This window comes from Arvicanthis niloticus, chromosome 1 (assembly GCF_011762505.2).
Source record: "Arvicanthis niloticus isolate mArvNil1 chromosome 1, mArvNil1.pat.X, whole genome shotgun sequence".
Taxonomy (NCBI): Eukaryota; Metazoa; Chordata; class Mammalia; order Rodentia; family Muridae; genus Arvicanthis; species Arvicanthis niloticus.
Genome location: NC_047658.1, coordinates 6,398,211 through 6,409,047, shown reverse-complemented (window position 1 = coordinate 6,409,047; position 10,837 = coordinate 6,398,211).

The window sequence follows — 10,837 nt, the reverse complement described above, 5'->3', positions numbered from 1 at the left end:
TATGGCTCAAATGGCTGCAAAGCTGATAGCCGATTTCTGCTAAAAGTCGGCCCCCAACAATATTCAACACTAAATTCCACCCCCATCAGCCTGCAGTGTCTGATAGGGCCATCTCTGCTTCCCAGTATCATGCCTATAATAATGGAAGATCAAAAATTTCCCTTGAGGGACTGCATCTGTTGCTTACATACTCCTGAGAGACAATGTGGCCCATGAGTAGGTAACAAACAGTTGAGCCCAAGTGGTATAACAGAGGAGCAAAAGGAGTCATGCATCTGGTCAACATCATCCTTCATCATGGTGAGTATAACTGGGGAGCAGGGATAGTACAGGGTTGTCTTAGGAAGGAAGTCACAGATAGAAAGCATGATCATGATGACTGGAACATGTAGTTCAGTGATTATCTTCTCCTTGGCCCCTTCTCCCAAGTCTTTGTGCCAAAGGGTTAGTGATGGGGTTCAGGAGTCACCCTACAAACCACATGAACACCCACCTCAGTCAGACACATGGTTTTTTTGAACATACACCCAAAGACTGATTGACTAGGACCAGAGTGCAGAGTTAAAATCCTACAGGGTTTGTAAGCCAAAATCCACAAATATCTGTGACATGTTATTTCAAAATCAGGGTTTAGGGATAGTGGATTTCCTTAGGAACATGTCTTTGCTGTGCACTTATCCTGTTCCCATTGGTTAGGGTATTCAACTGTGGCAGGGGACTTGTCTTGTATAACATTCATGTCTCAACTTATCAACCAGGATGAAACTTGTGCAATACTCATTTCTTTACTTGCCAACCAGGATGTCAGTTACATACATGTATGTCTCTTTCTGCCAAGTAGGATGTCAGTTCCCAGGGAAGTCTTGGGAACTTAAATTTTACTTGACCCCTACTCAAAATGAAAGTATTATTCTAAGTAGGTGTAGGTGTCTCTCTTATGTTGGGGTCCATTCTGGGGCAGCTTATAAATGTAAATATCATAAAAGCTTATACACAGGTGCAGGAAGTGCTGCTGTGTGGTTGGTTCAGGTCCAAGCTTATTGTGGGTAACTATACAAAGAAGTTCTATTGACTTCTATCATGATAGATTTCCAAGGGCACAGAGCATAACAGAATATGTAATCAACTTGGGCATGAGCAAGTTTCCTAGTAACAGCAGAAACAACATATGAGCAAGTTTACTTATAATGTTTGTAACAGAGCAAAATGGTAGGATAGACAGGTAACAGTTACCTAGGCCTTCACATTTTATCTAGGTCTTAATATTTTACCTAGGTCTTAACAGCATGAAGGGGCCAGTCCTACAGACCCAAAACTACAGGATCTCCATGACACAGGGCAACAACAAGATATCTGGGAGGTTCCAGTATTGATAGAGTAGCAGAAACCAGAGACTTCATACCAGACCAATGAGTCATTGCAATGAACATTTGCAAGCAAATGTGGACAAAACGGCACACTGTAGCTTATACATGAGATTTTTTTCTTTGTTGTGTTGGGGGTAGTTTGCAAGGGTGGGTATTAGGAGAGGGAGAGATCAGTGGGATTGGATGCATGATGTGAAATACACAAAGAACCAATAAAATTAGAGTGATTTTGTGCATTGTGTAAAGGTTGTCTTTGTATTATTCAAATAATGATTTATGTGTCATCAGAGATCTGATTACAGGAGAGACTTTGGTATTTTAGAAAAGGCAGTTAACAGGTTCTGTGAGACAACAGGAGTAGACTCATGTCTTTGAGACCTAGTAAAAGCTATAGTTTGGGGTTAAAGGGCATGGAACATTTTTTTTTTCTTCTGTTTAGCAGGCTAGATTTACAGATTGAACAGAAATGTTTTTAGCATGCCCAGAAGTGCCTTTAAGTCTACATTTAGAAGAAAACCAAAGGGAATTTAAAACCCTGAGCTTGTGATTGAATTGTAAGCATCCAGTGTTCCATTTGCTTACCAGAATTCCATTATCAATATTACAATTTTGAAGTTTTGAAATCTTAGAATAATAATAGCACAGATGGGGGAAAGAAATCCAAAATATTTTCCATTTTTTTCAGATACCTTAACACACCACTTTCTTATACCTCTACAAGTTGCATTTATACACCTTAAATAATTTTCAGACCCTCAGAACGTATCTAAACTTTTACAGCCTCAGACCTTTATACACCTTAGAACACTCAGAACTTGGATATCACAGTTCCTGTGATAGACTTCAAACATTTTTCTTCCCATCTAATTTATAGAGACACTAGTTACTACTAAGAACTGTTACCGCAAAGCAAGTTTAAATAAAAAAAAATAGTAAGAAGCTACATCTGAAACCTGTTTATATTTTCATCTGAAGTCTGTTAGCAAGGCAAACCTGTCTGCCTTCTTTCGACAAGAGACCTAGTAGATCTAGAAAAACTCATGTTCAGTGTTTACATATGAGATGAACTAATAAGGTGGCTGCAACCCTGGGTGAAGGAGCTGGTGGCCTGCTGCTTCCAAGCTGACAAACCTACAGTTAGCCTAGCTGTCGAGACCATCAGACATCCGAGAAGGATAAATTATAGCAGGAAGTACAATCCAAATGGCCTATGTACCAATTAAAATGACAGATTTACCCGCTACTTAGCTACCCACCCCATTAGGTTCCTGTGATGCCGATGGCTTCATTGGGGACACAGGTCCCAAGGCAAGATCAATCTTCAACTGCCAGGCCTGGCTAAGAGGCCTTCCTGAGGAGGAGGGACTTGAGAGATGACTTCATCTTGTCAATCAATTCTCCAGGTGTTTTCAATTCTCCATGTGTTTTCTGTTTGTTCACAGTTCAAAATAGTTGTTCCCTCAACCAGCCCCATCTCCTGGCAGTGGGCAAGGCATTGAGGCAGTTATGCCCAGTGGTTAGCATACCACAACCCAGTGGTATCCGTTGCCTTTGTGCCCTTTTCATTCATCTACATACAGGTTCAAAGGTTCGTGTAGGCCCAGGAGAACCAGGGCTGCTACCTCTAACAAGGCTTTTCTCAAAGGTCTTAAAAGCCATATCCATCTCAGAGGTCCATTCTATCTTATCTTCTTGGCCCCTGGTGGCCTCATATAATGGTTTGGCTATCTCTGTGAACCTTGGCCTGGCTCTGGCTAACTCAGTCCTCTCACATCACTCCAGAACTCATGCCAAATATAATGGCTCTGCCAAAATTCTGCTACAGGTACCAATTATCTGAATTATGTCTTTGTTTTGTAAAGTTTTGTGTTTGTATGTTTTGTTTTTGTTTGCTTTACCATTATGTGCTGGTTGATCGTAAGTCAACTTGACAAACTAGTGTTATTTGAAAGAAGGGTTCTTAAGAAAAAAACACCTCTGTAAGATCCAGCTGCAAGGCATTTTCTTAATTAATTACTAATGGGTAGAGCACAGCCCCTTGTGATTGGTGCCATCCTATATAAAACATTGAGGCCTAGGTGGAGTGTTAAGGCCTAGGTAACTGTTACCTGACTAGCCTTCCATTTTGTGCTGTTCCTAATTTCATAAGGAAACTTTCCCATATGTTGTTACTGCTATTACTAAGAATCTTCCTCATGCCCAAGTTGATTACATAATCTGTTATATTCTGTGTTCTTGGAAACCAATCACAACAGAAGTCATTTACAACTGCTTTGTGTAGTTGCCTACAATAACCATGGACCTGAACCAACCACTCAGCCGCACTTCCTGTACCAGTGTATAAGTTTTTATGGTATTTGCATTTAAAAGCTGCCCCTGGGATGGACCCCCCAACATAAAAGAGACACCTGCTCCTGTTTAAAATAAGACTTCCATTTTGAGTAGGGGTCACATAAATTTTAAGTTCCCATGACATCTCTGGGAACTGACAGCCTACTTGACAGAAATATGTATGTGGTTAACTGACATCCTGGTTGGCAAGTTAGGACGTGAATTTTAGACAAGACACATCCTGATTGACAAGTTAATATGTGAATATCATATAAGGTAAGTCCCCTGCCACAGATGAATACCCCAACCAATGGGAACAGGATAATTACACAACCAAGACGTGTTTCTAAGAAAATCCCCCATCCCTAAATCTTGATTGGTGAAATAACTTAGCACAGATGTTTGTAGTTTTTAGACTTAAAAGCCATGTAGAATCTTAACTCATGTCACAGGCAGGAGAGTTGTGTTGTGTGTCTGTCTTGATAAGCCAGGCAATAGAGACTGTGATTTCTCAATCAGCTTTCCAGGGTCAGGTGGTATTGCTCAGTCTTGTCAGGGGTGGCTTAACTGGTTAGCCGAGCTTGGTGTTTAACCAATCCTAGAAGAGTGAGTTCTGCTCTCATCCCCTCGAATTTGTATTAATAATCTAAAGGATGTATCTTTTGATTGGTAGTACAACTTTCAGCTAAGCGATATTCTTCTGAAAGAGACAACAGCAACATTTTGCTGGTTGTCTGTACCCTAACTGAATCTCATCAGTAGAGAAGAGGATGACCCAGTTCATCCAAAGGGTCTTGTCACTCAGTTTGTTGTTACCTTTTAGGCTACATCCGGGAACTGGGACTTATTTCTGCCTTTAAATCCATCTAAGTTTTATAACTTTTTCCTAATAAATAATGCCAACTGGATGGAGAAGGCAATCTTTTAAGCAGCAGTCTTTAATTCTTCTAATGAAGTCTTAGAAATCCTTGGTCAGTGTTGGACAAAGGGAAAGTCCATTCTATCCCGGCTACATTCCATCAGTGTTCCCCACAACAAAACCCCCACCTAGCTCAGCCTGGAAGCAGTTTCTCTACTCTTCACAGAATGATGAGTTTTGAGTTTTCTGATTACACAGGTTGTTCCGTGCGCCTCTCGTGTCCCCTTCGCCCGTGAAAAAGGACACGGAGGCAGTGATCGGGTATTACTACAAACGAGGCTTTACTTGTAACAGCAGAAGTGGAAAGACCGCAGAAGGGCCAAAGACAGGAAGAGGCACAGCTTAAATACACCCTAGAGTGACGTGTTCACTTCTGATTGGCTATTCACTCATCACCCAATATTACACCTCGGGATTGGCCAGTGACTTTGGCGGGCTTTTTTGCCTTTGCACCTGCACAGTTAATTGTTTACTAGTGGGAGGACAAGATGTCCGCACCATCTTGGAATGGCGAATGCTGACAGGCTCACTGTGGCTCCCAACATCTCCCCCTGTTTAAATTATTAATATGGAACAGCCTTTTGCCTATTAAGCTCAGCACCAATCAAGATTCGAACTCAAGCCCAATCAAGCAAACTCCATCTTGGGGGAATAAGCGATCAAGAGCTTACAGCCCGAAGATTCTCCCTTACCCTACCAGGTGTGATGGAAACAAGTCCTCTGGGTGCAAGGGCTAAGGGGAAGTAAAGAGGAATTGACACCCATCCATGTGCAATGGAGTATAGCTCCCAGGAGTACAAGGGCTGTCAACCTACTATTCAGGTACCACAGCTATTTAGGCAAGAGCTGGCTGGACTTAGACCTCTCATCAACACAGTGCAATGGGCTGAACCCTTGGGGTGCATCGACTGAGGGCCTCAGTCATCGGCTACTTTCTTAGCCTAGATAGTCAAATTTCAGGGGGAGATCCTTGCTCCAAGGCTGCGAGTGCTTGGGCGATAGCGACCTTGTCACATTTTTGTTGGGCTCTGAGCCTACAGACCAATCATCATGAACACTAATCCACAACATAGGGCTGCATCAAACAGGCCTATCCCCACCCTTTAAGAAAGAAAGAAAAGGCAGAAGAAATTCAAGAAGTAAAATCGCCAAGGGAAACAGGGTCCATCCGCGCTCCATCAAGGCTCGAAATCCGGATCTGCAATTGCTGCTGCATCTGGTCCAGCTCCCCAGTCCACTTCTCTTTTAAATAAGCAGAAAGATTATGGCTTTGAATAAATGTATCATTCATAAATCTCAGAGGTGTAATACCTAGATGTGGGATTGCTGACACGCAGCTCACCCGAACCACATCCGTGAGCTGCTCTACATGGGCTTGGAGCAAATCAACTCTCTGATTGACCAACAGGATGCCTGATATGCATCCACTTTCTGTAGAGTGGCCAAAGCCTCAGAGGTCTTTTCTGAAATTTGATTAACAACAGTAGCTGCTGTAACTCGATTAACCATGGCTGTGCTGGCTGTCACAGCCGCAGAGATTGCAACAGCAGCGTCAATGGCTGCAGTAATGCCAAAGTCTCTTTTATGTCTCAATAATGATGTAGTAGGGAGAGTTTCAGGATCAGCTTCTACTGGGATGGGCACAAAGGTAGGCACGTGCACAACCAAGGCTAGGTCTAGTGATCCATTCCAGCATTGTGCCAAAAGGCATGTAACATTCTTACAATCCAAGATATCAGAATTATTCTGAAAGGTGGATAACATAAAGAAAAATGGGGGGGGGGGGGGTCCACACACACCGACACCGGTTGTGCAGATGCATTCCTAAACACCTTATTAATTTTAATGTTATTCAAATAGCTAGAGATATTAGATCATGTAGCTGAAACATTTTGTACTTCATGAAATATACCATTTAACAAGACAAAGGCAGATATACCTTTTTTAACATTCTAAACAGTGGCTACAACACATAATTTAATTGTGTTGAAGTAGGGTAAACTCGAGAAAATACACATATGATTTAATTTAGGACTTGCATCCCTTTGAAAACATCAAACAGAGGTTTAAATCCTCCTATGGTAAGCTTAAGATGAGGTTTTAGCCAATTGATATCTCTTAACAACTTTTAAAAATCACTAAGAGCAAATCAAGATTAAAAGTAAACCATTTTCTTTTGCATGTACATTCACAAGCCAGAAGATGGCGTTAGATCCCCACCACAAATGGTTGTGAGCTACCATGTGGTTGCTGGGAGTTCAGCTTTTATAATTTAAATTAAGTCCAGCCTTTAATGGCTGAGCCATCTCTCTAGCCCCAACTATCTATTTTTATTAGAATTTTCTGTGTCACAATCTGATTAGGATATAACTGAGGTCTCAAATATTGAAAGACACTGTCTTTGAATCCTTTTTTGGAGTAACAAGTACTCTAAAAATTTTTAAAGCTCGTTATATTGGAGCAATGGCTTGCAGAAAAAACTTTTTTAGAGAAATCCACTAATAAAGTATCACACAATGAATAATACACACCAAAAGATTTAACCTCTTAATTTTTTGTATTAAAGCAGCAACAATATTTGTATATATAAAATGTAAAACAATTAACCATTTTCTGAAGCAATTATTTCTAACAAATATCGCTTCATGGGCTCTTAAAAATTATGAATAAATTTACTAACTGTAAATCTCAACCTTTACCAGAAATGTAAAGGGATGGTATAAAAACATCTTTTATATCTATAATAATTCTATAAGCATTTACTGAAATGGCAGCTGGAGTAGGCAAGTTAGGCTGTATAAATCTTAAATTTGAACTTTATTTTGGATTAATTTAATAACCAATCTTTTTTAGTCCAATGAATATATCGGATAAAAGCCAATCTTATTCTCTAATAATTGTTACATATATTAGAGGAATCCAAGGCATCTCATTTTTAACAACTTTGAATATAAAGGAATTAAAACAATTTGAACCATATTTTATCAGCAGGTACAGTTATACTCATGGAGGGAAGTAGGCATAATTTTAATGCCTCCAGCATAATCATAACTTTTAGCCCACAGACTGTTGTAAAGTCTTTGGGTCTTAGATTTATCCCTCTTCTCACAAGAAACAATGAAGTCTCCGTAAACACATTTCTAGGGCCTGGTCTAAAGACCCAGAACCAAAGGAATGCTTAGCACCTGGACTTCTGTAGCTCAGTCTGCATTGTCTTAATTCAAATGTAAATGCGCTTAACCTCCCTCTGCCTGCTCTCTGAGGCTTGGCTAGGCCGAATTGTGCATTTTGGCTTTAACTTTGAACCTTAAATTTAAACTGTAAACCTTAAAAGACGCGTGTTGTATCTTTTCTCTATCTAAAATCAACACCAAGTAGATTACCTTTATGCTGTAAAGTTTTGCTGCCACAAAACAAGGTGTAAAATTTAATGGAAAACTTGTAGCATTGTATAACTCAGGCTGCTGGCCGGTGTGCCCTGAGGACGGGCAACCAAGTAACACTCAATAGCTGTAAACAATGGCAGTGCTGCAGCATTTGAATGTACTGGCAAGGGAACAGGCTAAGATCTATGTCCCATAGTGGTATACTTATCGCCAAATCGAACATCAGTGTCAGGAGAATCAGGGTCGTCATCTTGCAATCTGGCTTCCTTCTTCACAATCTGTACCAGCCGCGTAGGGACCCAAATTGAATTGTTTTCACCTGTGGAATAAGCACAAACAGCTTCCCACCCCGGGCCACAACAGGCCCTCAGCCAATCTTGTAGCCTCCTGTTCCTACGAGGGACAATGGCTGTACGGCATTCAGCTGTGGCATTTTCAAAGATCATCTGTTCAATTAATGTCATTGCTTGCTCTAAGCTCGTTGGGCACTCCCCGTGTGCCCGCTGGGAGGCCGCTTCCCAGGGCAGACTGTCTCCCTCCTCTGGCGGTCTTTCGCGCCACCCTCCCTTGCTCTCACTCTGCCGGGCTGCAAGCCGCCACAGGTAGCAGAGCGCAGACGGTTCCCCAAAGATTCTGTCATAAAGGAGGATCCTTTTGTCCTCCGCTCTCTCTCCACCCGCAGGTGAAGGGTCCTTAAGCTTAATGAGCTCTGCAGTAGCCCTTGTTCCTTTTGAGTACTCTGTCTCTCCAAGCTCTCTGGCCTGATCCCCAGGCCCTTTGGCCTGATCCCCAGGCTCTTTGGCCTGATGCCGGCTAACACGCTCTGGTTCTGGTATGCTAGAGTGGCCCTTTTTCTCACAACACATAAGTTAAAAACAAATGCAATGCAAGCAAGAGGCTAGCTAGTGGAGCAGCAGCGGTGAGTTTAAATCCGCTTGCCACAAATGCTTCGACCCCAGGCATATCTTCCAGAGGTGTACCTTGATCCTGTAGTCTTTTAACCCACCCCAAAACTTGGGGGCCTCCACGTCGCCTTGAAACTCTCGGGTTTCGGCACCAGTTGTTCCACGTGCCTCTCGTGTCCCCTTCGCCCGTGAAAAAGGACACGGAGGCAGTGATCGGGTATTACTACAAACGAGGCTTTACTTGTAACAGCAGAAGCGGAAAGACCGCAGAAGGGCCAAAGACAGGAAGAGGCACAGCTTAAATACACCCTAGAGTGACGTGTTCACTTCTGATTGGCTGTTCACTCATCACCCAATATTACACCTCGGGATTGGCCAGTGACTTTGGCGGGCTTTTTTGCCTTTGCACCTGCACAGTTAATTGTTTACTAGTGGGAGGACAAGATGTCCGCACCATCTTGGAATGGCGAATGCTGACAGGCTCACTGTGGCTCCCAACAACAGGTCACTTGATGAAAAGATGACATAAATCAAGAAAGGAGTTAGAAATAAAATGTCATGTCAAGAACTGAGTACAGCATTAGTTACACCATACAACTTAAACTATGGTATTCAAGTTACACCACACAACATTATTATGCTATCAATTTAAAGTTGATTTCAATTTTTATTTATATTTAACCAAGATTAAACTATAAATATGTTTGGAACTAAGTTTCCTCACTGAGACTACTAGACCTTTTAATAGAGCTCTGGCACCCACCATTTTACCCAAATGTCCGACCATAATTTCATCAGTAATATTACAGCTGATGCATAAATGTTCCTAGACATGTTGGAACAGGACATACAACCTACAAGGTTTTACCCAAAATATTTCATCTGAATCTAATTGTCCTTGGATAGAAGATACAATAAGTAATGACTGGTAATATAGCTGGATAATTGAACACCTACTGTACACAATGCCCTGGATTAAATTAACACTGAAAACTTAATATAAAACAGAGCAAGGCCAAATCTCTATCTATACAAGATTCTCCTTAGGATATATACATTTGAAAAAAAAAAGAAGTTTGGAGGCCAATAACAAACTTCTAAATGTCATAAAATTCTGAATCATTTCCTTAAGAACATTTATGGTTCTGTAGTATAGATGACATTCCATCTTGGGTGATGTAGTAAGAGATAAAATGTCATGTCTACAACTTTTACTTATTTACTTGATAAGGGGTCTCAATACTGCCACAGTTGGATTTAAAGTCAGTATAAAACTAGACTTGCATCCAACTCTTGATCCTCTTGACTCAGCTTTATACTTACTTAGGATTTGAGTATGCATTTCCACCCCAACCCTAAAACAAATTCTTAATGGTATAACCTCCTCAAATATCTATATATACAGAAAAACAGGATCAACCTTGTAAATTGACAATTTTCAATATAGGTGAAGATATAGATGTGTCTTGTTGGCTATTCCAAGTTTTTCATATGGATAAAATTTTTCAAACATTTATCTTTATAAGTGGTTTCAATTTAGTTATTTTTGTTAATGTGTTATAGGGAGCCCACCAGAAAAGATCATTCAAACACAGTTTATTTCACAATGAAACTCTTTATTCCAGCCATCTCTAAGTACATTCATGTATTTAGAACCCAAGTATAGCCCCAGCACTAAGAAACCCTGCATCCTATTATCTGGTTCAGGAGCTACAGTGGGAGCTTTTGGACAAGCAGGTAGTTTAAAATTAGCCCGCAAAAAGCAGATAGCTGAAAAGAGAGGTTTAAACCCACAGGGCACTTAACAGAAGTTAGGCTAAATTAGCAGAGGCAATTTGAACTCCACTTTCTAAATAGAGTTGGACAATTTTCTACAATATTCTCCATCAGGGAAATTCTAGTCAAATTCTAGTCAAACCTGAAGTGGCC